Below are 23,406 nucleotides of genomic sequence, written 5' to 3'. Positions count from 1 at the left end.
ACGGACAAGGCCCCACAAGCTCTCGCTCTCTGCAACCATTCTCTCTGCTCCCTCAGCGCCCGTGCCCACTGGATCCCTCCCGAGCCTACACACGGTGTCGTTTCTCCAAACTTAAAACCTAGCTCCCAGCCAACAATCGTGCATGCATTTCCTCCTCTTTTCAGCAAAATGTCTCGAAAAAATAGTCTACACTAGCTGCACCAATGTATCTTCCCAATTGCTCTCTTAATAACCCCCTTCGGAGCTGGTGTTGTGGTGCAGCAGGTTAAGCCGCCACCTGGACACCTGCAACCCATATCAAAGTGCCAGTTTGAGTACCAGCTCCTCTGCTTTTTGCTTTTAAAGATCTATTTATTTATTTGAAAGTCAGAGTTACACAGTGAGAGGGAGAGTAAGAGAGGGGTCTTCCCTGCACTAATTCACTCCCCAGATGGCTGTAAAGGCCAGGGCTGAGCCAGGCTGGAGCCAGGAGCCAGGAGCCAGGAGCTTCATCCAGGTCTCCCACATGGGCGGCAGGAGCCCAAACACTTGGGCCATCTTCTGCTGCTTTTCCCAGGCCATTAGCAGGGAGCTGGATTGGAAGTCAAGCAGCTGGGACTCAACCCAGTGCCACATGGGATGCTGGCATCGCAGGCGGTGGTTTTACCCACTACTTCACAACACAGGCCCCAGCTCCTCTGCTTCGGCTCCCACTTCCTTGTGTTTGTTTCTTTGTTTTTGACAGGTAGAGTGGACAGTGAGAGAGAGAGACAAAGAGAAAGGTCTTCCTTTTCCGTTGGTTCACCTCTCAATGGCCGCTGTGGCCTGCTCACCGCGCTGATCTGAAGCCAGGAGCCAGGTGCTTCTCCTGGTCTCCCATGCGGGTGCAGGGCCCAAGGACCTGTGCCATCCTCCACTGCACTCCCGGGCCACAGCAGAGAGCTGGCCTGGAAGAGAAGCAACCAGAACAGAATCCGGTGCCCCAACCAGGACTAGAACCTGGGGTGCTGGCGCCACAGATGGAGGATTAGCCTATTGAGCCGTGGCGTCTGCCCATGTTTTTTTGTTTTGTTTTGTTTTGTTTTTTAAGATTTATTTATTTATTTGAAACGCAGAATTACAGAGAGGTAGAGGCAGAGAGAGAGAGAGAGAGAGAGAGAGAGAGGTCTTCCATCCGCTGGTTCACTCCCCAAATGGCCGCAGTGGCTGGAACTAGGCCAATCTGAAGCCAGGAGCCAGGAGCTTCTTCCTGGTCTCCCACATGGGTGCAGAGGCCCAAGCACTTGGGTCATCTTCTACTGCTTTCCCAGGCTATAGCAGGGAGCTGGATCGGAAGTGGAGTAGCCAGGACTCAAACTGGCACCCATATGGGATATGGGCAGTACAGGCAGAGGCTTTACCCACTATGCCGCAGTGCTGGCCCAAATCCCACTTCCTGCTAATGCATCCTGGGAGGCAGTGGATGACAGCTGAAGTCTTGGGCCTGCCACCAAAGTGGGAGACCTGGATGGGATTCCTGGTCCCTGGCTTTGTCCTGGCCCAGCCCCAGCTGTTGAGGACCTTTGAGGGTGACTCGGTCTCTCTCTCTCTCTCTCTCTCTCTCTCTCTTCTCTCTCTCTCTCTCTCTCTTTCTCAAATAAATAAACATTTTAAAACATCACCTCCAGCCAGACCTTCACCCCACCTCTCCACTGACAGGGGGGGTCACGGTCACCGGTGACTTCCACGAGGCTGGATCTCGTCGGCCGCCTCTGATGGTGACTCTCTGTCCCTTCTCTTGGCTTTGCCTGTTTCCTTCCTACGACTCTGGCTGCCCCTTCTCAGCCTCTCATGCAGACTCCTCCTTCGGACATCGTCCGTCCTTCCCAGCCACCTTGCTCCCTTCCTGATCTCACCCAGGCTTTCAAAGGGGACATCCTCGCCATGGTTCCAGCCTGGGGTCCCCCCCCCCAGCTGCAGACTCTTCCATCCATCCGCCGGTGTGACCCTGCCACCTGGCCGTCTCAAGGGTCACCCTCGCCCCTTCTCCGTCCTCTTACAACGTAGGTCAGACCGGCCAGCAGTGGCCTCCAACATTGAACCAGAACCTGCCCCCTTCGTTCTACTGCACAGCCCAGACCCTGCTTCTGTCCACTTCCAGCTGCTGCCCAGGCCTCGGCAGTTGCTTTCTCCTCGCTTCCCTGATCCCATACCACCCACCACAGCCTGTTCTTCACGTGGCTGCCAGAGGGATCCTCGGAAAACCAGAGTCAGGTGACAGCCGTCCTTTCTCAGGACTCCCCCGTGAGGCCAGCATAACTGGGTGAGAGCCCAAGTCCTCTGGGCGACTTTCAAATTACAGGGTCTGCCCCACACTCCTGCCCGATTACTCCTTGGCCCTCGTCTTCTTCTGCTCTCCGCTTTGCTCGCCCCTCTCCGGCCACGTCAGTCTTCTCTTGGGTCTGGGAGCGATCCTGCTGCAGCCCTTTGCACTGGCTGTTCCATCTTTCTCGAACCTTTAGATTTCTGTCCAAATCTCACCTCTCCCACCGAAGTGACCCCATCAATCCTCCCCTTAGCTTGCTCTATTCTTCTCTACTAGGTAGGGATCGCCAAGTTACATTGTATTTCTTTATTGTCTCTCCCCCTAATTAGAATGCAAGTTTCCAAAGTCAGGGATATTTATCGGCTTAGGTCTCTGTGGTATTTCTAGCACCTCCAGCAGGGCCTGGCACAAGTTACTGAAGAGATATTAATGAATGAACCAGCATCTGCCAAGCGCAGCCATTCTAGTCGGCGTCAAAGTTGCTGCTTCAGTGTAGGAGGCGGTGATTTGCCCCACCCTGGCTGGAAAGTCTTCCGCACAGCAGGAAGACCCAGGACTACCCTCTTTAATCTTCCTTGAGACTGCCAATTCCTTAGTCGAAATTCTAGTGTCCCCACTGCTCAGGGTTCCGCCTGGTCTTTGTCTCCATGCACCCATCTCGTCCCCCAGCAGATCACAAACTCCCACAGCTTGGGTTACTGGCTTGGGTGACCTCTCCATCTCCGTCTCCAGCCTCCGGCTCGTAAGTGCCAAACCTGCGGGCTGCGCGGTCCTCCCGCATCCCTACACCGGGCGAGGCCAACCTGCTTCTCCTGGGGGGCCCCATCACCCAGCCAGAGAGTCTCGTCTTCTGCTCCGTGACCCAGTCCCAGGTCCTGCACACCCGGCCTCCTGGGCACCTCCCCTCCTCCCGCAGTCCGGCCCCGGTGCGTTCCCCACTCCTGCTCCCGGCTCCTAGGTCCCTCCCTTCCTCCATAGGGAAGCCGAAGACCTATCTATCCCAGACCCCGACTCATCATGAGCCTGGGGGCTCAGGGCCAGCCCTCACTCAGGGCCAGCCCACACTTGCTCAAGCGGCCAAGCCTTCCCCCCACTCCCTGTCTGGAACTCCACTCTCTACCCTGACTGCATTTCTGCGAGCGCCGGCATCAAGCCCTGTCTCCGTGCCCCTCTGCTCAGTGCCCTCTGCTCCAGGACAGTGTGTACAATAACCAGATCACAACAACAGCCGGAGCAACAGCTCCCATGCGTCAGCGGCCTCTTTGTGCATTCTCTGGCTCAGTCCGAGAGCGTAGATCCCGCCTCGCTAGACCCATCTGATGGAGGCTCGGGGAGCGGCGCCGTGAGAACGCCGGGACCCCAGAGGCCGGGCTGCACCCCGGCACCTCAGGCCGTCGAGGACACAGAGGGCCCAGCGCCTTGGGTGGGGCGTGCCAGAGGGGCTGGGAAGAGACCGCCCCGAGCGCCTGAATAAGAATTGTGACTTGGCGCGTGGCCGCTGAGGTAGACGAGCGCGAGACTGCCCTCTGCGGGCCTGGAGGCCCAATCCCCGGCCCAATCCGGCCTGTTGCCATTGGCAACACCAGGCGCGCCCCTCCCCTTCCCCGCCCGCCCGGCCCCGAGCCCTGGGCCTGGCCGACTGCCCGTCACCCCCGCGTTCGGCCAATCCCAGTGAGGAGGGGGCGGGCCTCCTGGGCCTCGTTCCAGCCCCGTAGCTCCCCTCCTCACCAGGACCCCGCCTTTCTCGGCGCACACCTCCCGCCCTTCGGGCTGCCCTCGCCGCCGGTTGGCTGGCGCGCCGTTCGTCACCTGGGCAGAAGCTAATACGGGCGCGCGGCAGCTTCGTCGGGGCGGGGCCAGGGGCGGTGACGCACAGCGCGGTGACGCAGCGCGACGGCGGCGGTGGCGGCGGCGGCGGTGGTCGGTGCGGGAGGAGGGAGGGGAGCTCGCGGGCCTGAGAGGGGGCGACGGCGGCGGCAGTGGCCTGAGGAGGCCCGAGCGGCGGCGGCGGAGGCCGAGGCGGAGGCCGAGGCGGTGAGTCTCGGGCCGGGCCGGGCGAGCGCGGGGCGGTGGCGGGTCGGGGCGCGCGGGGCTCCCCTCAGGGCGACCCAGGCCGCGCGGCGGCCCCGCCCCCTCAGGGACCCCGAGCCGCGGGCGGCGGCGGCGGCGGGCCCAGAGCGCGGGCCTCGGGGGGCCGAGCCCGCCAGAGAAGCCCCGCACCCGTCCCCGAGTCTCCCTCCCGGGCCTCCTCAGACCCTTCCCTCTGAAACCCTCCTCTGTGTCGGGGGATCGCCGAGGGGCCGGGCCCGGGGACCTCCCTCCTGACCTCCATGGGCCTGACGTGGAGAGCCTCTAGGGCCCCCCGAAGGCTTCCCCGGAGACCACCCCTCAGATCAACCGCCTCGCCGGAGACCTTGTGTCAGCTTTGCCCCCCGCGCCGGTCCCAGCGGTGTCGCGCCAAGGCCACCCCGCCTCTGCTCCACAGTCACCTCGCTGTCTCCAGGGGCCTCCCCGAAATCCCCTTCAGAACCCCGGGCATTCCGAGATGCCCCTCAGAGACCTGCTTGGCAGACCCCAGCAGTCTCCCCGGACTTAACTCTCTCACACAGCCAGGGCATTTTCCCTCCCACCTCCCCCCGTTCCAGAAACCTCCGTGGCGGTGTTCCACTCGTATCCCCTCGGAAATGCTTGCGATCCTGCTGGTGGACCCGGGGCGTCTTCCTTGGAGATCTCCTTCCCATCTCCCAAAAACCCGTCCTCAGACACTCTGAAAAGCTCCCGGGTTCAGAAACTCGCCTGCTGGTGCCTCCCCCCGCCCCATTTTGCAGCTCCCTCGCATTCGCACATCCCTTAAACTATGCCTTTGGGCCCCGCCACACAGCCCCCAAGCCTCCCCCACTCTGTAATGTTTTGGAGATCCCCCTCTTGTGCCCCAGCAATTTCCCCATGATACCCCCTCAACTTATTCCAGAAATCTCCAGAAAACTCTCCTCCCATATTCCAAAAGCCTCTTCCAAAACCCCTTTCCTGTATTTCAAGTATTTCCCAGTAACCCACACCACATGTTCCAGAAATTATTTCAGGATTCCACACAGTTCCTTCATAGTTTCTCTTTCATCCTCTCGGGAACCCTTCTTAGATAACCTTTCACAATCTACCCCTGCCTGGGCCTAGTTTAGATTAAATTCCCCCTGCGGGGCCTCGGTTCTCCCGACCCCTCAGAGATGGGGTTCTTGTGACTCCCCCCTTTTGCCTTCTCGAAGACCCCAGCCACCCCCTCAAGCCCTTTGGAGGTGCGCCCTTGAAGCCCCGTCCGGAGGTCCTCCTGACACCCCAGGACTCCTCGGTGACTACTCCGAGACCTCCTGCTTCACAGAGACGCTTTTCTAGGGAGTCCTCTCCTTGGACCCACTGTCACTGACTCCCCGAAGTCCTCCGAAGCCCTCTGTGAGATTCCCTCACAGTAACCCTCGGAGCTCTTTGTGAGAATCCCTCTGCCCTGACACTGCTAGGGCCCGGCAGGCCTGCCTCCCCTCGTGCCCTTCCGGGGAGCACTCAGCTCGCTTCTGTCTGAGGAGCATGTCGCTAGAGGACTCTGCCGCCCTGCTCCAGAGTGCCAGGACCTCTCGGGACACCACAGCCGCCTCGGATGGCTTTTAGAGAATTTGCTCCTGAGTTGCCTCGCAGCCGCACCTGCCCCCAGTCTTCTCTCAGATTCCACCTCTGACTGCTCCAAAAAACCTTCATTCAGGCCCCTGTCAGGTTCACCCCCTTCCGAATTGCTGTTTACACTCCCGCATGGCCCTTGTCCTCTTTCCTCCAGGATCAACTCAGAGACCCTTCTTGGGATTAGCCCTGTAGGGGCCCCCAACATTCTCCAGACTGCTCCCTCCACAAGCCTTGTGTCTCCCTTTAAAGGCCCTTGGGAGACACCCCCACCTCTCGGCATTCCATGTGCAAACCTTTCTGTCTGATGGTTTTTCTTAGGCCTGGTCCTGAGAGACCCCTCCTCTCTTCAGCGATAGAGAGGGCCTTAACACCTTCCTAAGAGGCTTCTTGAGGACTCTCCCCGTCTTCTTCTGCCTTCTTCCTTCTCTCTCTCCTCACTAAGTAGTCCCTTCCCTATAGCAGTGGTTCTCAAAGGGTGGTCCCTGGACCAGCAACAGCAACACCACTTGCTGGACATGCAGATTCCTGGAATCGGAACGTCTCAGAGTCAGGCCCGGCAGTCTGACTCTGAGGCACGCTGAGGTCCGAGGATCCCTTTCCTCTAGGACTTCCCTTCCTCCACAGAAAGCCCTTGGAAGGTGTCAGGGAGTGCCTCTGCCCTGCTGTGCAGCGGGGTTTTCCTGGAACCCCTTTTGCAAACCCCCGTCCTCTAGAACCCTTACTGTGCTTGAAAGGATCCTGGCTTCTCCACAAGCTCACCCCACGCTCTGAGTAATTACTTCAGATACTTCCCTTTCAGGTCTTCCTCAGCACTGCTCCTGGCGTTCCCTCCAGCCCACCCTCAGCCTTTGGTGCCTCTGCTCCGAACTGCTACCTCCTTGAGCACACACTCTCCTCCTCTCTTCATCCTTCCCTTTCCACACGGGCACCCCCACCGTGAGGAGCCTCCGGTCTTTTCACTCCACCTCTTACTGCCGTGGCCCTCAGTTGTACTTCTGAGACGACCATTTGCTGTCTCCCTGGTAGTTTTCTGTGTACTGGTCCATTCACCCTCCCTGGACAGGGAGCTCTGGAAGGACAGGGATGTGTCTTGTTCCTCTCAGAATTCTGCAAGATACAAAGGAAAAGTTATTGGGAATAGTGGAGAACGAGCACATCTTTCTTCTGCATTTGACCAGAAATCTCCAAGTCCTCAGCTCTCACCCCTGTTTAGGTTCAGCACACACAGCGCTTGCTTCTCTTTACCCCACCCACCTCCTCCTGTCTGTGGCACTTTGTGCTGTCTCCTGACTCTGAGCTGCCCCAAGTCTTGGTCCTGAGGACCTGCCTCACCCCATCCTCGATGTCTTCTCCACCCCCCTAGCCTCTTAGGGTCTCACAGGACTCAGCTTTCTCCAAAGGATTCTGTTCCTCTCTAGGGCTGGGGAGAGGAAACAGATCCCAGGATAAACGCTGCCTTCAGGGAGTCACAAACTAGTAAAGGACCTAGGCAGAATATGAGGTCTCAGCCGCATTCTGTGGTGATGCAGCAGTAAGAGGGAGCCCTTTATTTGGAAAGACTTCATGGAAAAGGTGGTATTTGAACTCAGTGCTGTTCCACAGGAGTTGGGACAATGATGATGTGCCTCGCGGGCAGGGGAAGCAGCTTAAGCATTGGTCAGAGACAAGAAAGCCTCTTCATTCTCTTACCTTGCCCACGGTATCTCTTCACCTGATAGAGGTGAAAAAGACTTCTCTCTTCTGTTTGCAAGCTGCACTTCAGTGACACACAGAGGATAAAGATAACTGTTTATTGAATGCTTACTATCTGCCAGGCACTGTTGAAGTACTGTACTTCTATTATTTTATCACATATTCACAGGAATCTTATGTGGTAGGTAAACTAGAATTATCCTTGTTTTACACAGGATGAAATTGAGGACAGGTGGAACTAATAGAAGATGGTACTGCCTTTGGGCAGAGCGTTGGAGTCCCTGTTCAAATACGGTTGGGTGCACTGGGGCATGATAGTGTTGCAATCAGGTTTTTGGACTCTAGGCCCAGACAGGATTTGCATCGCACATCATCATTTACTATTTTTTTAAAAAATATTTATTTACTTATTTGAAAGGCAGAGTTATAGCGAGGCAGAGGCAGAGAGAGAGAGAGAGCTTCCATCTTCTTGTTCACTCCTCAGATGGCCACAACGGCCGGAGTTGGGCTGATCCAAAGCCAGGAGCAGGAGCTTCTTCCAGGTCTCCCATGCTGGTGCAGGGGCCCAAGCAGTTGGGCTGTCTTCTACTGCTTTCCCAGGCCATAGCAGAGAGCTGGATCAGAAGTGGAGCAGCCAGGACTTGAAATGGCACCCATGTGACATAGCAGCTTTACCTGCTATGTCACAGTGCCAGCCCCCATTTACCAGTTTTGCGACTGAGGACAAGTTACTTGACTTTTCCGATCCCTTACTTTTCATAGCTAAAAAATGAAGGTAATAATGATGCCATCCTTCATAGAATTGTTACAAGGATTAGATAAGTTAGTACACATAAAATACTTAGAACAGTGCCTTGCACATAAGTACTCAGTGTTAGCAAAAATAGCTCGTATTAGCCAGGACTCTTTTTAATTTTTTTAAAGATTTTATTTATTTATTTGAGAGGTAGAGTTACAGAGAGGTCTTCCATTTGCTGGTTCATTCCTCAAATGGCCGTGATGGCTAGAGCTGGACCGATCTGGAACCAGGAGCCAGGAACTTCTTCCAGGTCTCTCACGTGGGTGAGGAGGCCCAAGCACTTGGGGCATTTCCTACTGCTTTTTCAGGCCATAGCAGAGAGGTGGATCAGAAGTGAAGCAGCTGGGACTTGAACCGGTACCTATATGGGATGCCAGCGCTGCAGGCAAAAGCTTAGCCTACTACACCACAGCACTAGCTCCCAGCCAGGACTCTTAAAACCATAAGTGACATTACCTTAGCTCAAAGTGGTTTAATCAAAAAGGGGAATTAATTGATTCATGTTACTGAAAAGTCCATAGCTGGGATGGTTTCAGACTTAGCTGGATCCAGGATTTCAAATAATGTTCTCAGTTATCTCTCTCCATTTCTCCACTGAGTTAGCTTTATCCTCAAGCAACTTCTGCTTTATAGTGACAGAGTTGGCCCTCAGCAACCCCAGGTTTTTGTTTGTTCTTAAAATATTTATTTTTATTTATTTGAAAGGCAGAGTTACACACAGAGAGGGAGAGACAGAGAGAGAGGTCTTCCATCTGCTGGTTCAGTCCCCCAGATGGCCACAATAGCTGGGAATGGACCAGGCCAAAGCCAGGAGTCAAGAGCTTCTTTCAGATCTCCCACGTAGGTGCAGGAGCCCAAGAACTTGGGCCATCTTAATCTGCTTTCCCAGGACCTTAGCAGGGAGTTGGATCGGAAGTGGAGCTGCCAGGACATGAACTGATGCCCATATGAAATACCATTGTTGCAGGTGATGGCTTTACCTGCTACCCCACAAAGCCAACCCCAGGAACTCCAGATTTAAGTCCTACTACTTAATGGCCTCAGAGGAATGAGAATTCTTTCTGAGACTCCCATCTGAAAACAGTTTCTTCTGTGAATAATTGTGAGATGGTGACAGGAGATCCTTAGAGATGTGTTTTGGGTTCTGTATGCTGGAAGTCCACCTCTTGCTTGATAAGCCACGATGATTCCAGCCTGTGATCTTTCTGACAACTGATGGTAGACCCCTCTTCACAGTCCCCTAGCCCCACTCATTCTCTCTCTGATTTCTTGGCCCCAGAGTGAGTGTATGTATGTGTGACTGGTCCGACGTAACCAACTTTCCTTTGGGAGCTTACTGGGAAAGGCAGAAATGAGGTGATCAGCCTGGCATGGTGTTGGCCTCAAGGCAGTGGAAGCTGGGAGTACTGATGTTGGGTCCCCTCACCTCAGTTTTGGGTTTCCAGGCCTGAGAACTTTGGAAGAAAGTTAAGTAGGCTGCTGTGAGTGGAGTTTGGCTTGTTTTATTGTAAACTGAGTAGATGAAGGTAAGTTACAGAACAGCAATGTATGAGGTCTAAAATGTCTCCAGCCTAGATTAAATAATTTGAGAAAGCACTTACTCTAAGTTCTGGAGATAACAGCAGTGAATAAGACAGTCAAGGTCCTGAAACTCATGGCGCTTATTTTTTGCAACAAACAACAAATAAAAGAAATAAAAGAGTATGCTACATGGCTAGGAAAGAAATCAAATGGCAGCAGTGGCTATGTAGACATGCCGGTCAGTAACTATGTCGAAGGAGATGACAGCTGACCTGATGACTGGAAAGGCCAGAAGGCACCAGTTGAAGATCTGGGCATAGGACATTGTAATCTAAGGGTTGTATGTGGAGAAAGGACTGCTGTCTGGTTGGGGAATTTATCACAGGTGTTTATGGAGGATCTTCTGTGTACCAGATGCTGGTCTTGTAATGGGAGACTTGGCCATGAATGAGGGATGCAACCACGGGCTTACAGTCCAGGCGTTTTGGAAGCAGTGCAGCCTTTGAAGGAAAAGCTCTTGCTGTTGACATCAGAGATTCCTTCCACTGGGGAAATGAGGAAGACTGGGACACACATGAGCCCAGGTCTGATTGCTGAAGGAGCCGACCCTGTGATGATCTTGATGATCTGGGGATGGGTAGTTTGGGTAAAGGGTACAGGAGCCCAGAGATGGGTTTGGGAGATAGCAAGGAGACCTGTGTGGCTAGCATGTACGTGAGGGAGGAGTTTACAGTTTCATTGAAAAGATTGAGGAGCTCTTAGAAAATTTTTTAAAAAGCAGAGAACAGTGGTGTGATTTGATTTTTTTTTTTTTTTGAAAGTTCACTTTGGTTTCTGCAAGGAAAACAGGGGTGAGAGGGAGAGCAGGAAGGCGAGAGTGGAAGAAACCTGTCTATAGGAGAATGGATGATGACGTACACATGGAGGTAGTAAAGACAGAAGCAGATGGACTTTGGGTGTACAGAAATGGGACTTGTTGGGACTAGAGAAAGAGGAATCTGAGATGATAATAGCTAAGTCATGTATGCTTCCCAGCTATGAGAGTAGGTACCATTTTATAGATGAGAAAACAGGGAAGGCAAAGCAAAATCTTGCTCAAAATTGTACAGATAGTAAGTGGTAGGGTTCTATTTCCAGCCCAGCAGTCTAATTCCAGAGTGATTTGGGTTTTGGGAAGGATAAAGAGTACTTACTGAATTGACATTAAAAGACATATCAAGGTCTGATGACTATCTCTTTGAAAAGATAACTCCAAAAGTTAGGAGCTTTCCCCAGAGAGGTGATAGCTGAGTCTACAGGAGTTCGTTGTGTTCCTCATTGAGAGAACACAGTTGTAGAGAAGGGAAGGAGACTCGGGAGAGGTCGACAGGGAGGAGCAACACCAGCTTCATCATTAGTCCCGGGTTTCCCAGAGTTTCCTGTGATGTGCTTATCTTCCAGGAGGCCCTGGCTGCCTTCTCTCTTCCTTTTTTTTTTTTTCTTTAAGATTTATTTATGGCTGGCACCGTGGCTCAACAGGCTAATCCTCCACCTTGTGGCACCGGCACACCGGGTTCTAGTCCCGGTTGGGGCGCCAGATTCTATCCCGGTTGCCCCTCTTCCAGGCCAGCTCTCTGCTATGGCCCGGGAAGGCAGTGGAGGATGGCCCAACTCCCTGGGCCCTGCACCCACATGGGAGAGCAGGAGAAGCTCATGGCTTAGGATCAGCATGATGCGCTGGCCGCAGCGGCCACTGGAGGGTGAACCAACAGCAAAAAGGAAGACCTTTCTCTCTCTCTCTCTCTCTCTCTCTCTCACTGTCACTATCCACTCTGCCTGTCAAAAAAAAAATTAAAAAGATTTATTTATTTACTTGAAAGAGTTACAGAGAGAGAGAGAGGTTTTCTATCCATTGGTTCACTCCTTAGATGGCTGCAACAGCTGGAGCTGCGTTGATCCAAAGCCAGGAGCCTGGAGCATCTTCCTGGTGGAGAAGCCAGGACTTAAACCGGCACCCACATGGGATGCCAGCATGCAGGTGGCGACTTTACTTACTATGCCACAGCACCAGCCCCCCCTTCCTGTCACCAGAACCATTCCCACAAAAGGCTCTTTCTTTGCTGAGACAATAGCATACATATTTTAGGGGTTTCTGGAACTAATTTTTTATTTTTTTATTTTTATTTTTTAAGATTTATTCAGAGTTACACAGAGAGAAGGAGATGCAAAGAGAAAGAGGTCTTCCATCCTCTGGTTCATTCCCTAATGGGCTGCAATGGCCAGAGCTGCACCGATCTAAAGCCTGAGTCAGGAGCTTCCTCCAGGTCTCCCACGCAGGTGCAGGGGCCCAAGCACTTGGGCCATCTTCCACTGTTTTCCCAGGCCATAGCGGAGAGCTGGATTGGAAGAGGAGCAGCCAGGACTCGAACCGGCGCCCATATGGGATGCCTGCACTGCAGGCACCAGCTTTACCTGCTACGCCACAGTGCTGGCCCCGAACTAGTGGTTCTTACAAGAAAGAAATTGGACTCCTTTGGCTTCTGACATTCTCCTGTTCTCAGATTAGGGCAGTGAGTTACCTTAGGTAATTAGTTCTTAATTTATAAAGTATGGCTTTCTCAAAGGCATAGGTGGGTGCTGTAAAGAGCAGGAATAGGTAGGAGGTTGGTAGGACCTCCTTACTTACCTGGAAGTGTTGGCGTTTAAGAGATGTACCCTGGGCCGGCGGTAATCATCCGCCTGCGGTGCTGGCACCCCGGGTTCTAGATTTATTTATTTATTTGAGAGGTAGAGTTGCGCGGGGTGGGGGGGCAGCTGTCTTCCATTTGCTGGTTCACTCCCTCCCCAAATGGCCAGGGGAGAGCTGGATCATTAGTGGAACAGCTGGGTTTGAACCAGTGCCCATATGGGATGCCAGCACTGCAGGCGGTGGTTTTACCCACTACACCACAGTGCTGGCCCCTCTTCTGTCTTCTCCCCTCCCCTCCCTTTCCTTTCCCTCCCTTTCCCTCCCCTCCTCTCCTCTTTTTTTTAAATATGAGCATTCCCATCCGCTGGTTCCCCAAATACATGCAGTGGAAGCCTGGAGTCGGGAACTGAGTCCAGGTTTCCCCTGTGGATGGCAGGGATCTAACTGATTTAGTCATCATTGCTGCTGCCCGCAGTCCATATCAACAGGAACAGGAAGCTGGATTTGGGACTCTAAAGTGGGATATGGGCTAACTGGCATCTTAACTGCTAGGCCAAATGCCTGCAGGTCCAACTTTGTAGGCATGGAAAGGAACTTACAGGAGACTACAGTATTGTTATTAAGAGCAAGCAAGACAGCCCAGTGCTGTGGCACAGTAGGTTAATCCTCTGCCTGTGGCGCTGACATCCCATATGGGTGCTGGTTCTAGTCCTGGCTGCTCCTCTTCCAATCCAGCTCTTTGCTATGGCCTGGGAAGGCAGTAGAAAATGGCCCAAGTGCTTGGGCCCCCTGCACCCATGTGGGAGACCCGGAAGAAGCTCCTGGCTCCTGGCTTTGGATTGGCCCAGCTCCAGCTGCTGTGGCCATTTGGGGAGTGAACCAGTGGATGGAAGGCCTCTCTGTTTGTCTCTCCCTCTCATTGTATGTAACTGTACCTCTCAAATAAATAAAAATCTTTAAAAAAAAAAAAATGAAAGAGCTCTGAAGGCAGACTGCCTTGGCTTGAAAATCTGCCTTCATGATACGTGCAGTCCTGGACAAGTGATGTACCTTCTCTGTGCCTCACTGTTTCACCAGCTATTACATGAGGATAATGCTGTTTGTATATCATGTGTGTGTATAATATGTTAGTACATACATTTCAAAGATTTATTTGTTTATTTGAGAAGGAAAGACAGAGAAAGGTCTTCCATCTGCTTGTTCACTCCCCAAATGGCCATGTCAGCTGGAGCTGGGCTGATCTAAAGCCAGAAGCCAGACTCCCCACACAGGTCTCCCATGCAGGTGCCAAGCACTTTGGCCATCTTCTGCTTTCTCAGGCCACAGTGGAGAGCTGGATCAGAAGAGTAGCAGCCAGTACTAGAACCTGCACCCATATGAGATGCCAGCACTGCAGGTGGAGACTCAGCCTACTACACCACAGTGCTGACCCCCCCCCATATGTATTTTTAATAGAGTTTTAGAATCAAATGATCTCATCCATGTCAGCACAGGATTCTGCAAATCACCCTTAATTTATGATGCTAGAAAATGTGTTGGGGCCGGCGCTGTGGTGCAGCGGGTTAACACCCTGGCCTGAAGCTCTGGCATCCCATATGGGTACCAGTTTGAGACCTGGCTGCTCCACTTCCAATCCAGCTCTCTGCTATGGCCTGGGAAAGCAGTAGAAGATGGCTCAAGTGCTTGGGCCCCTGCACCCGCGTGGGAGACCTGGAAGAAGCTCCTGGCTCCAGGCTTCGGATCGGCGCAGCTCTGGCTGTTGTAGCCAATTGGGGAGTGAATCTTCAGATGGAAGACCTCTCTCTCTCTCTCTGCCTCTCCTCTCTCTATGTAACTCTGACTTTCAAATTAATAAATAAAACTTTTAGGGGCCGGCACCTTGGCTCACTTGGTTAATCCTCTGCCTGCAGTGCTGGCATCCCATATGGGCGCCGGTTCGAGTCCTGGCTGCTCCTCTTCCAGTCCAGCTCTCTGCTGTGGCCCGGGAGGGCAGTGGAGGATGGCCCAAGTGCTTGGGTCCCTGCACCTGCATGGGAGACCAGGAAGAAGCTCCTGGCTTCGGATCGGCGTAGCGCCAGCCGTAGCGGCCATTTGGGGAGCGAACCAACAGAAGGAAGAACTTTCTTTCTTTCTTTCTTTCTTTTTTTTTTGACAGGCAGAGTGGATAGTGAGAGAGAGAGAGACAGAGAGAAAGGTCTTCCTTTGCCGTTGGTTCACCCTCCAATGGCCGTCGCGGCCAGTGCGCTGCGGCCGGCGCACCGCGCTGATCCGATGGCAGGAGCCAGGTGCTTCTCCTGGTCTCCCATGGGGTGCAGGGCCCAAGCACTTGGGCCATCCTCCACTGCACTCCCTGGCCACAGCAGAGAGCTGACCTGGAAGAGGGGCAACCGGGACAGAATCCGGTGCCCCGACCAGGACTAGAACCCGGTGTGCCTGCGCCGCAAGGCGGAGGATTAGCCTAGTGAGCCGCGGCGCCGGCCAGGAAGAACTTTCTTTCTGTCTCTCTCACTGTCTATAACTACCTGTCAAATAAATCAATAGAAAAAAAAAAAAAACTTTAAAAAAATGTGTTAAGCATCATGCTAGATATTTTTGTATACATTGTTTCATTTAACTTTATAACAAACTTTGCTGAGGAAGAAACTGAGTAATTTGCCAAAGGTCACCACAGCAAGTAAGTATCAGCAGGAGAGCAGAGGTGCACACTCGCTCTGCCTCATGATGCTGCTTCTGCGTGAGGTGAGCTGACCTGCAGAGGTGCTGGCCTGTTGGCCTGCCCCTTCTCACTGTTTGGGGGCAGGGAAGGAACCCAGAGAGCACTTTTCCCTGGACCTTCTTAGCCATTTTTTTGGACCCATTTCCCACCTCCGGGTTCGTAGGTGCTTCACAGGAAGATTACTTGGTTCTTTTCAATATGGTGGTATAATACTGCTAGGCTGGAGGCCGGCACTGTGGTGTAGTAGGTTAAGCATCCATCTGGGGCACCAGCATCCCATATGAGTTGGTTTTATTACCCAGCTGGGTCTCTTCCATTCTAGCTCCCTGCTCATGGCCTGGAAAAGCAGTAGAAGACACACAAGTCCCTGCACCCGCATGGGAGACCTGGAAGATGTTCCTGCCTCCTGGCTTTGGCCTAGCCCAGCTCCAGTCATTGTGGCCATTTAGGGAGTGAACCAGCGGATGGAAGACCTCTTTTCTCTCTCTCTCTCTGTCTCTCCCTCTCTTCATAACTATGCCTCTCAAAGTAGATAAATAAATCTTTTTAAAAAATATATTGCTGGCCGGCGCCGTGGCTTAACAGGCTAATCCTCCATCTGTGGCGCCAGCACACCGGGTTCTAGTCCCGGTTGAGGCACCGGATTCTATCCCGATTGCCCCTCTTCCAGGCCAGCTCTCTGCTATGGCCCGGGAAGGCAGTGGAAGATGGCCCAAGTCCTTGGGCCCTGCACCCACATGGGAGACCAGGAGAAGCACCTGGCTCCTGGCTTCGGATCAGTGCGATGCGCCAGCCACAGCGGCCATTGGAGGGTGAACCAACGGCAAAAAGGAAGACCTTTCTCTCTGTCTCTGTCTTTCTCACTATCCACTCTGCCTGTCAAAAAAAAATTATTAAAAAAATAAAAAATTAAAAAAATATATATTGCTAAACTGTTTGAAAGACTTTTGCCGTAGAAGTTTCCCTCTCAGGTCTCCTCTCAAAGGCAAAGTTATTTTTGGTTTCATGGGGACAAAGACCAGAGCATTGGTGAATTCTGTTTTATATGGGAATGTTCAAAGGCTGTTTTTAAAAGTGTTTTTGTTTTGTTTTAATTTATTTGAGAGACAGAGTTACAGACAGGGAGAGAGAGAGAGAGAGAGACATCTTCCATTTACTGCTTTACTCCCCAAATGGCCTCAATGGCTGGGGCTGGGCATATCCGAAGCCAGGAGCCAGGAGATTCTGCCAGGTCTCCCACACAGGTGTAAGGGCACCAGCATTTGGGCTGTCTTTCACTGCTTTCCCAGGCCATAAGCAGAGAGCTGAATTGGAAATGGAGTAGCTGGGACACAAATCGGCATCCATGTGGGATGCCGGTGCTACAGGTGGAGGCTTAACCTACTATGCCACAGCGCTGGACCTAAGGCTGTTTCACCTTTATGTAATAGAAGTCCAAATCAATCAAACTGGACTAAGCCAAAAAGGAATTTATTGATTTGTAGAACTGAAAAGTCTGAGCCAATGGGGAGGCTTCAAGATAGCTGGATCCTGGGCTTCAGATGGTATGAACAGGCCTCACTTTTCTCCCCTCATCTCTTGACTCTGCTTTAGTCCTTGTTGGCTTCAGTTTGAAGTAGGCTTCCGTCATGAGGAAGCAGAAGTGGTAAACAGTAACGTCTGGAAATACATAATCTGAGCAACCCGTCTGAGAATCTGATTTCCCCAGTAGTCCCAGCAAAAGTCCATGGAGGACTTGCCTTGGCCAGGCCTTACCCCTTGTCTACTTCTGGAGCCCAGACAGCTTTCCAAGGAAACTCAAGGTGCTAGAACCAGCAGATGGGAATAGATATTTGGCAGACAAATCCACCATAGTCCATCACTGCTGTGTCTCATCCAGGTCTTCTCTCATTGTAGCCAAACACCTGCGCCGAGGTAGCTGAGGGCCTTTGGCCTTTCATTGGAAGAAACCCTCAATTCTTTTTTTTTTTTTTTTAAGGTTTATTTATGTATTTGAAAGGCAGACTTAGAGAGACGGAGAGACAGATCTGCTGGTTCACTCCTGAAATGGCTGCAATGATCTGTGATGGGCCTGGCGGAAGCCGGGAGCTTCATCTGGATCTCCCACATGGATGGCAGGGGCCCAAGTTGGGCCATCTCCCGCTGCTTTCACAGGTGCGTTAGCAGAGAGCTGGATTGAAAGTGGAGCAGCTGGGACTCAAACCAGTGCCCACATGGGATGCTGGCAGTGCAGGCCACAACACCAGCCCCCATCAGTTCTCCTCTTTAGTCACCATCCAGATCAAACACACAGCACCCTACTCGTCATGTTCCCTGAACAGTGGAGTAGTTTGAAGGCACACACTACAGAGTCCTACAAAGGGAGGGGTAACAGGTTTCTGGTCTTTTCTAGTTTGTGTCCATCTGTTCAAAAGATCACAGGCCACAGGTTTTTTTTTGTTGTTGTTGTTGTTGTTGTTTTTAAGATTTTTTTGTTTGTTTGAAAGGCAGAGTTACAGAAAGAGAGAAAGAGGTCTTCCATCTGCTGATTGACTCCCCACATGGCTGCAATGGCTGGAGCTGGGCCAATTTAAGCCAGGAGCCAGGAGCTTTTTCTGGGTCTCCCACAAAGATGCAGGGGCTCAAGGACTTGGGCCATCTTCCACTGCTTTCCCAGGCCATAGCAGAGAGCTGGACCAGAAGTGGAGTGACCAAGATTCGAACTGTTGCCCACATGGGATGTCGGCACTGCTGGCAGCAGCTTTACCCACTAAGCCAGAGCACTGGCCCTAGGCCAGAGGGTTTTTTTGTGCATAGTAGTTCATTGTTGCTGTTTCAATGTGAATTACTTTCCAACAATTTAAAATGAGACTTTTTAGACTTAGATTTATTTATTTATTTTTCCAGCCCCAGATTTATTTATATATTTATTTGAAAGAATGACAGGGAAGGAGAGACAGAAGAGAGAGAGCTTCTGTTATTTCACTCTCCAATGGCTGCAGCTACAGGGCTGGGCCAGACCAAAGCCAGGAGCCAGGAACTCCATCCAGGTCTTGCCCAAGGACAGCAGGGACCCCAAGCGCTTCGGCCATTGTCTGCTGTCTCCTGGGTACATCAGTAGATCTGCTGGTCCTTAAACCAGCACTCTGATATGCAGTGCCAGCATTGCAAATGATGCCTTAGCCTGCCCCAATTTTATTTAAAAGCCAGATTTCCAATTTTTTGAAAAATATTCTAAGACGTAACAACATGGGACCCACATTCCCACATAGCTGCTGTTGATCAGAGCTGAACGGTCTCTTCTCCTTTCAGGTAGATGTGGATGCTTCAATTCACCATAGTTCTTGTTGGCCAGCTTTGTTCAAAGCCTGGCCTTGTAAGCATCGTGTTTGAAACCCTGTTCTGTCCCCAGACTTTGCTTTTAGTGTTGGGCTTGGGGGAAGAGGCTGGATTGATGTTCAGTCAGCAGTTTATTTGGCGAATACAGTGCTATTGCTTAGGAAAAGTAACAACCCAGCAAAAGAATTTATGGGAAGGAGTGTGCACAGCTTTGGTCTGTTTGTGGATTTGGTCATCTTTTTGCTGTAAGTGCTGTTGGCATATCAAACCTCCCTTCACAAATGTTCTCTCTGAAATAGTAACATGGCCTTCTCTCTCATGAGTTGCCACCCAGTGGAGGAATCCCTCCCACTCCCGGGGGATGTTCATCCAGTGTCTGCTTGACCACTTCCAGCAGCCAGGGAGCTTATTACCTCCTCACATGGCAGCCAGTTCCATTCTTGGACAGATGTATTATTTTAAAATCTTCCTTATGTTGAGGCAGCTGCTGTCTCCTTGGGACTAAAAGCCACAAAATGCTGGAGCCAAGAAGAAAAACTGATTTTTTTTTTTTTTTTTTAGGCGCGTGAGCTACCACTCATTCTCCATGCATCCAGGGCAGCATTGATAATTAATCACAGCACTCTTCCTCACGAGTCAGGAAATAGAATGCAGCCTTAAGGTTTTTTAGAAATTAAATTATTTAAAAGTTACAAAAATATTAATTGCAACTAACGAAGTGGAATGTTAATAATTCCCATCTCTCCAAGTTAGCCAATGTTAATAGCCTAGGGTGTGTGCTTCTACAGATTTCTCTATACCAGGGGTGGAGAATCTGTTTTTTCTGTCAAAGGCTATTTGGATGTTTATAACATCATTCGTGGGCTATACAAAATTATCAGCTTAAAATTAGCCTGCTGTAGATTTATTGAGTCCTGCTTGCAATTTAGTTCCTGCCTGCAGTTGCCTTGGCAGGGCCAGACGGAATGATTTCATAGGCCTTACGTGGCTGGATGTTCCCCACCCCTGCTGCTGTGTATACAATACAAGTGGGCTTCAAAAAGTTCATGGAAAATTTGCATTATCTTAATTTCATTTGTTCATAAACTTAAAATATATATATATATATATATATTTTTTTTTTTTTTCATTTTAGAGGATAAGACATACAGAAAGAGTTCCTATCCACTAGTTCACTCCCTAGGTTCCCACAACAGCCAGGCGGATCAAAGCCAGGGGCTAAAAACTCAGTACAGGTCTCCCACATGGGTGGCAAGGACCCAGTGACTTGAGCCATTATCTGCCTCTCAAGGTGCACATTGGTAAGAAGCTGGATCAGAAGCAGAGGAGCTGAGACTTGAATCAGGCACTCCGATATGGGATGTGGGCACTGGGTGACCCAAGCAGCATGTTGACCACTGAACTAAACTCTGGCTATGGAGAATGATTAGTAAGTTGAGGGGTTGATATTGGGGTGCTGCATATTCAGCGACTGCTTGCAGAGCCAGTATCTCACATTGGAGTGCTGGCTTGACTCTTGGCTTCACTTCTGATCCAGACCTGGGAAATAAGTGGATTAGGCCCAAGTTCTTGAGTCCCTGCCACCCACATGGGAGTCCCAGATAGAGCTCCAGGTTTGGCTTGTCACAGGCCTGGCTGCTGCAATCAAGTAAATCCTCAAATGGAAGATATTCTCTCCCTCCCTCCCTCCCTCCCTCTCCCTCTCCCTCTCTCCCTCTCTCCTTCCCTCCTCCCTTCCTCTGTCCGCCTTGTTCATTGTCATGCTGCCTTTCAAATAAATAAATATTTTAAAAAATCAAGCTGGGGCAGACCTTATGTTATGTGATAGTGTCAAAAACATAGGTCCTGACAGCAGACATAAGAAAATTATATCAATAGAAAGGTACTTCAAAAAGTTGGAATTAAACAATTAGGTTATTTTGATGCAAAATTTTAAAAATTCATTCTGCATTGGTGGATATTCTTATTGCTTCATTTGTTCAGGATCCTTTTTTTTTTTTTTTAAGATTTCATTTATTTATATGAAAGAGTTACACAGAGAAAGAGAGGCAGAGAGAGAGAAATGTCTTCCATCCGCTGGTTCACTCCGCAGTTGGCCGCAACAACCAGAGCTGTGCCGATCTGCAGCCAGGAGCCAGGAGCTTCTTCCGGGTCTCCCACGTGGGTGCAGGAGCCCAAGGACTTGGGCCATCTTCTGCTTTTCTAAGCCGTAGCGGAGAGCTGGATCAGAAGTGGAGCAGCCGGGACTTGAACAGGGGCCCATATGGGATGCTGGCACTGCAGGTGGCGGCTTTACCTGGTACACCACGGCACTGGCCCCCCCAGGATCCTTCTTAAAAATGCTCCAAGCAGCCTCTACCTAACAGTTGGAGTTAGCCTGTGAGGTAAACCTATGTGTTGTGTCTGACCTAGTTCACCTCCTTATCTTTCATATGTTAGAGAAGAGAAACAGACTGGCTCTAAGAGCAAATAAATCAGTAGCTAGGACAGGTCTAGAACTGAATTTTTCTTGACTTTCAACATTTCCCATTTCACCTCTTAGACATCTACCCCGTTTTTCTCCTCTGGCGTAAAAGAACAAATCTAATTTTCCTTCTGTGTGCTACCTCAGGTATTCAAAGCCAGTTTTGCCATTCCCTTTGAATCTTTTCTTCCCCAGGGTAAAGTTTTTTTGAGTACCTTTAAGTTCTTCTTTTAGGACAAGATGTACACAGCCCTTTACCGTCCTGCAGGCTGTTCCTTCTCCAAGGCTGTAGAAGTCCCAAGTGTGATTTCCACACTCACCTTCTTCTCTACTGTTCATTAATTCAGCAGATACATGTTGATGTATGTCCCACGTACTGTTTGAGACACTGTGCAGTTTGTATTTTGGGGGGTGAAAAGAAACATTATAAAAAATTATATCTAAGGGTGCCAAGTTACATAAAGGAAGTGAAATAGCATTAACTGAGTGACCATAGGAGAGATGTCCTTAGATTTGATGGTCAAAGAAGCTGTCTTTGAGGAACTGACATTGACCAAGACCTGAGTGACAAATAGGGGCCAGCCTCTGGAGGACGAGGACTCCATTGAAGAGAAAAATTAGTCCAAGATGAGGTTGGAAAGGCCTCAGGAATCCTGCAGGGCCCTATAGACTGGATAAGATTGGGTTTAGTTTAGATTTTATTTCAGTGCAATTGGAAGTCAGTGGAGATTTTAAGCCAGGGAGGTGGCACCTGATTTCCCCTTTAAAAAGATTGCTGGGAGGCCTGTTTAACTTGGAGCAAGATTCCCTTTTCCTACTTCTAAAATCCACGAGGATTGGCAGCCAGACCAGTTTTCTGTGTCCAGGGGCCCCCCGAGGGGATCCACGAGGTGAGTCACAGATATTGCTAGATGCAGCATGAAAGTTCAGGGAGCTGGGAGTAGCTGCCTAGGACCTGAGTCTGGTAGGGGCGGTGGGTCTTTGTGCAGAGTTCTCAGTCCAGGAAACTTCAGTCCTCTGGCAGCCAGACAGTGATGGAGCCAAGAGTACTGGTTGCAGGAAAGGCAGACAGGAAATGAGTGGAAACCAAGAGTCTGAGACACTTAGAAAAGGGCTTCAGAGTAGAATCAAGAAACCAGTCAGCTGAAGAACTGCCCTGCTGTTTACCCAGTGGAAACAGCCCCAACATAGTTCCTGCCTGAGAGCAGAATCTGGACACCTTTTTGGTTGGCCATTTTATTTAGATTTGACCTGGTCTCTTCCCTTCAGGTTGACATCCAGTTGGTTCCCAAGAGTCTGGATGACAGGCTGGTACCTCTGGAAGCTAAAAAACCATGCTGTCCCAGAGGTCTCGGGTCTGGAGCAGCCTTCAGGGGAATGAAGATGAGGCCTAGGAGAGAATCATCTCAGAGTAGAGATGGTTGGGACCTTAGAGATTAGAGCTGTATGTTTTCCAGAATGATAGAGCTGGGTTGGAGAGGGTGGGATTCCCTCAACCTGTTGGTGATCTTTTCTGTTTTTCTTTTAATTTTTTTTTTTTTGTTTGTTTGTTTGTTTGTTTGAAAGGCAGATACACAGAAAGAGATCTTCCCGGGCCGGCACTGTGGCGTAACAGGTAAAGCCACTTCCTGCACGGCTGGCATCCCATATGGGCGCCAGTTCAAGTCCTGGCTGCTCCACTTTGGATCCAGCTGTCTGCTAATGTGCCTGGGAAAGCAGCAGAAGATGGCCTAAGTACTTGGGCCTCTGTACCCACGTGGGAGACAAATGTTAAGCTCCTGGCTCCTGGATTCGGCCTGGCCCAGCCCTGGCTGTTGCTGCCATTTGTGGAGTGAACTAGCAGATGGAAGATCACTCTTTCTCTCTCCCCGCCTCCATCTCTGTAACTCTGCCTTTCAAATAAATAAATTGTTTTTAAAAATCTAAAAGTAGATAAAAGTTTAAGACTTTCTTTAAAAAAAAAAAAAAAAAAACAGAAAGAGACCTCCATTCTCCAGTTCTCCAGGTGCCCGTGACAGCTGAGGCAGGGCCAGCCAAAGCCAGGAGCCTAGAACTCAATGAGGGTCTCCCACATGAGGGGCAAGGGACCCAAGTACTTGAGCCACCATTTGCTGCCTCCCAGGGTGCACCTTAATAGGAAGCTGGTTTGGAAGCTGAGGAGCCAGAACAGACCCTAGCCAATGTGGGGTGCAGGTGTTCAGGCAGCAACTTAATGCTGCACCAGATGTCCATCACTTGTTCCTGATTTGTGAAAAGACCTCTGTCCATGCCCATA

General features: G+C 51.0%; 1 protein-coding gene across 3 annotated transcripts in view; it reads left to right on the top strand.

Moving 5' to 3' along the window:
* Nucleotides 1–4,221: 4,221 nt before the first annotated feature.
* Nucleotides 4,222–23,406, top strand: part of SAMD4B (sterile alpha motif domain containing 4B) — a 47,292-nt gene continuing 28,107 nt past the window's right edge. The window contains exon 1 of one of the 3 annotated variants that reach the window (XM_062177013.1): nt 4,222–4,318. The gene's annotated coding sequence lies outside the window, so the exon portion shown is untranslated. Of the gene's footprint in view, nt 4,319–17,412; nt 17,504–22,726; nt 22,747–23,406 lie in introns of those variants that run through there. The other 2 variants (XM_062177012.1, XM_062177014.1) reach the window with 2 other exon arrangements.

The sequence above is a fragment of the Lepus europaeus genome, chromosome 19, assembly GCF_033115175.1.
Source record: "Lepus europaeus isolate LE1 chromosome 19, mLepTim1.pri, whole genome shotgun sequence".
Taxonomy (NCBI): Eukaryota; Metazoa; Chordata; class Mammalia; order Lagomorpha; family Leporidae; genus Lepus; species Lepus europaeus.
This window is presented reverse-complemented; position numbering and strand designations above follow the sequence as displayed.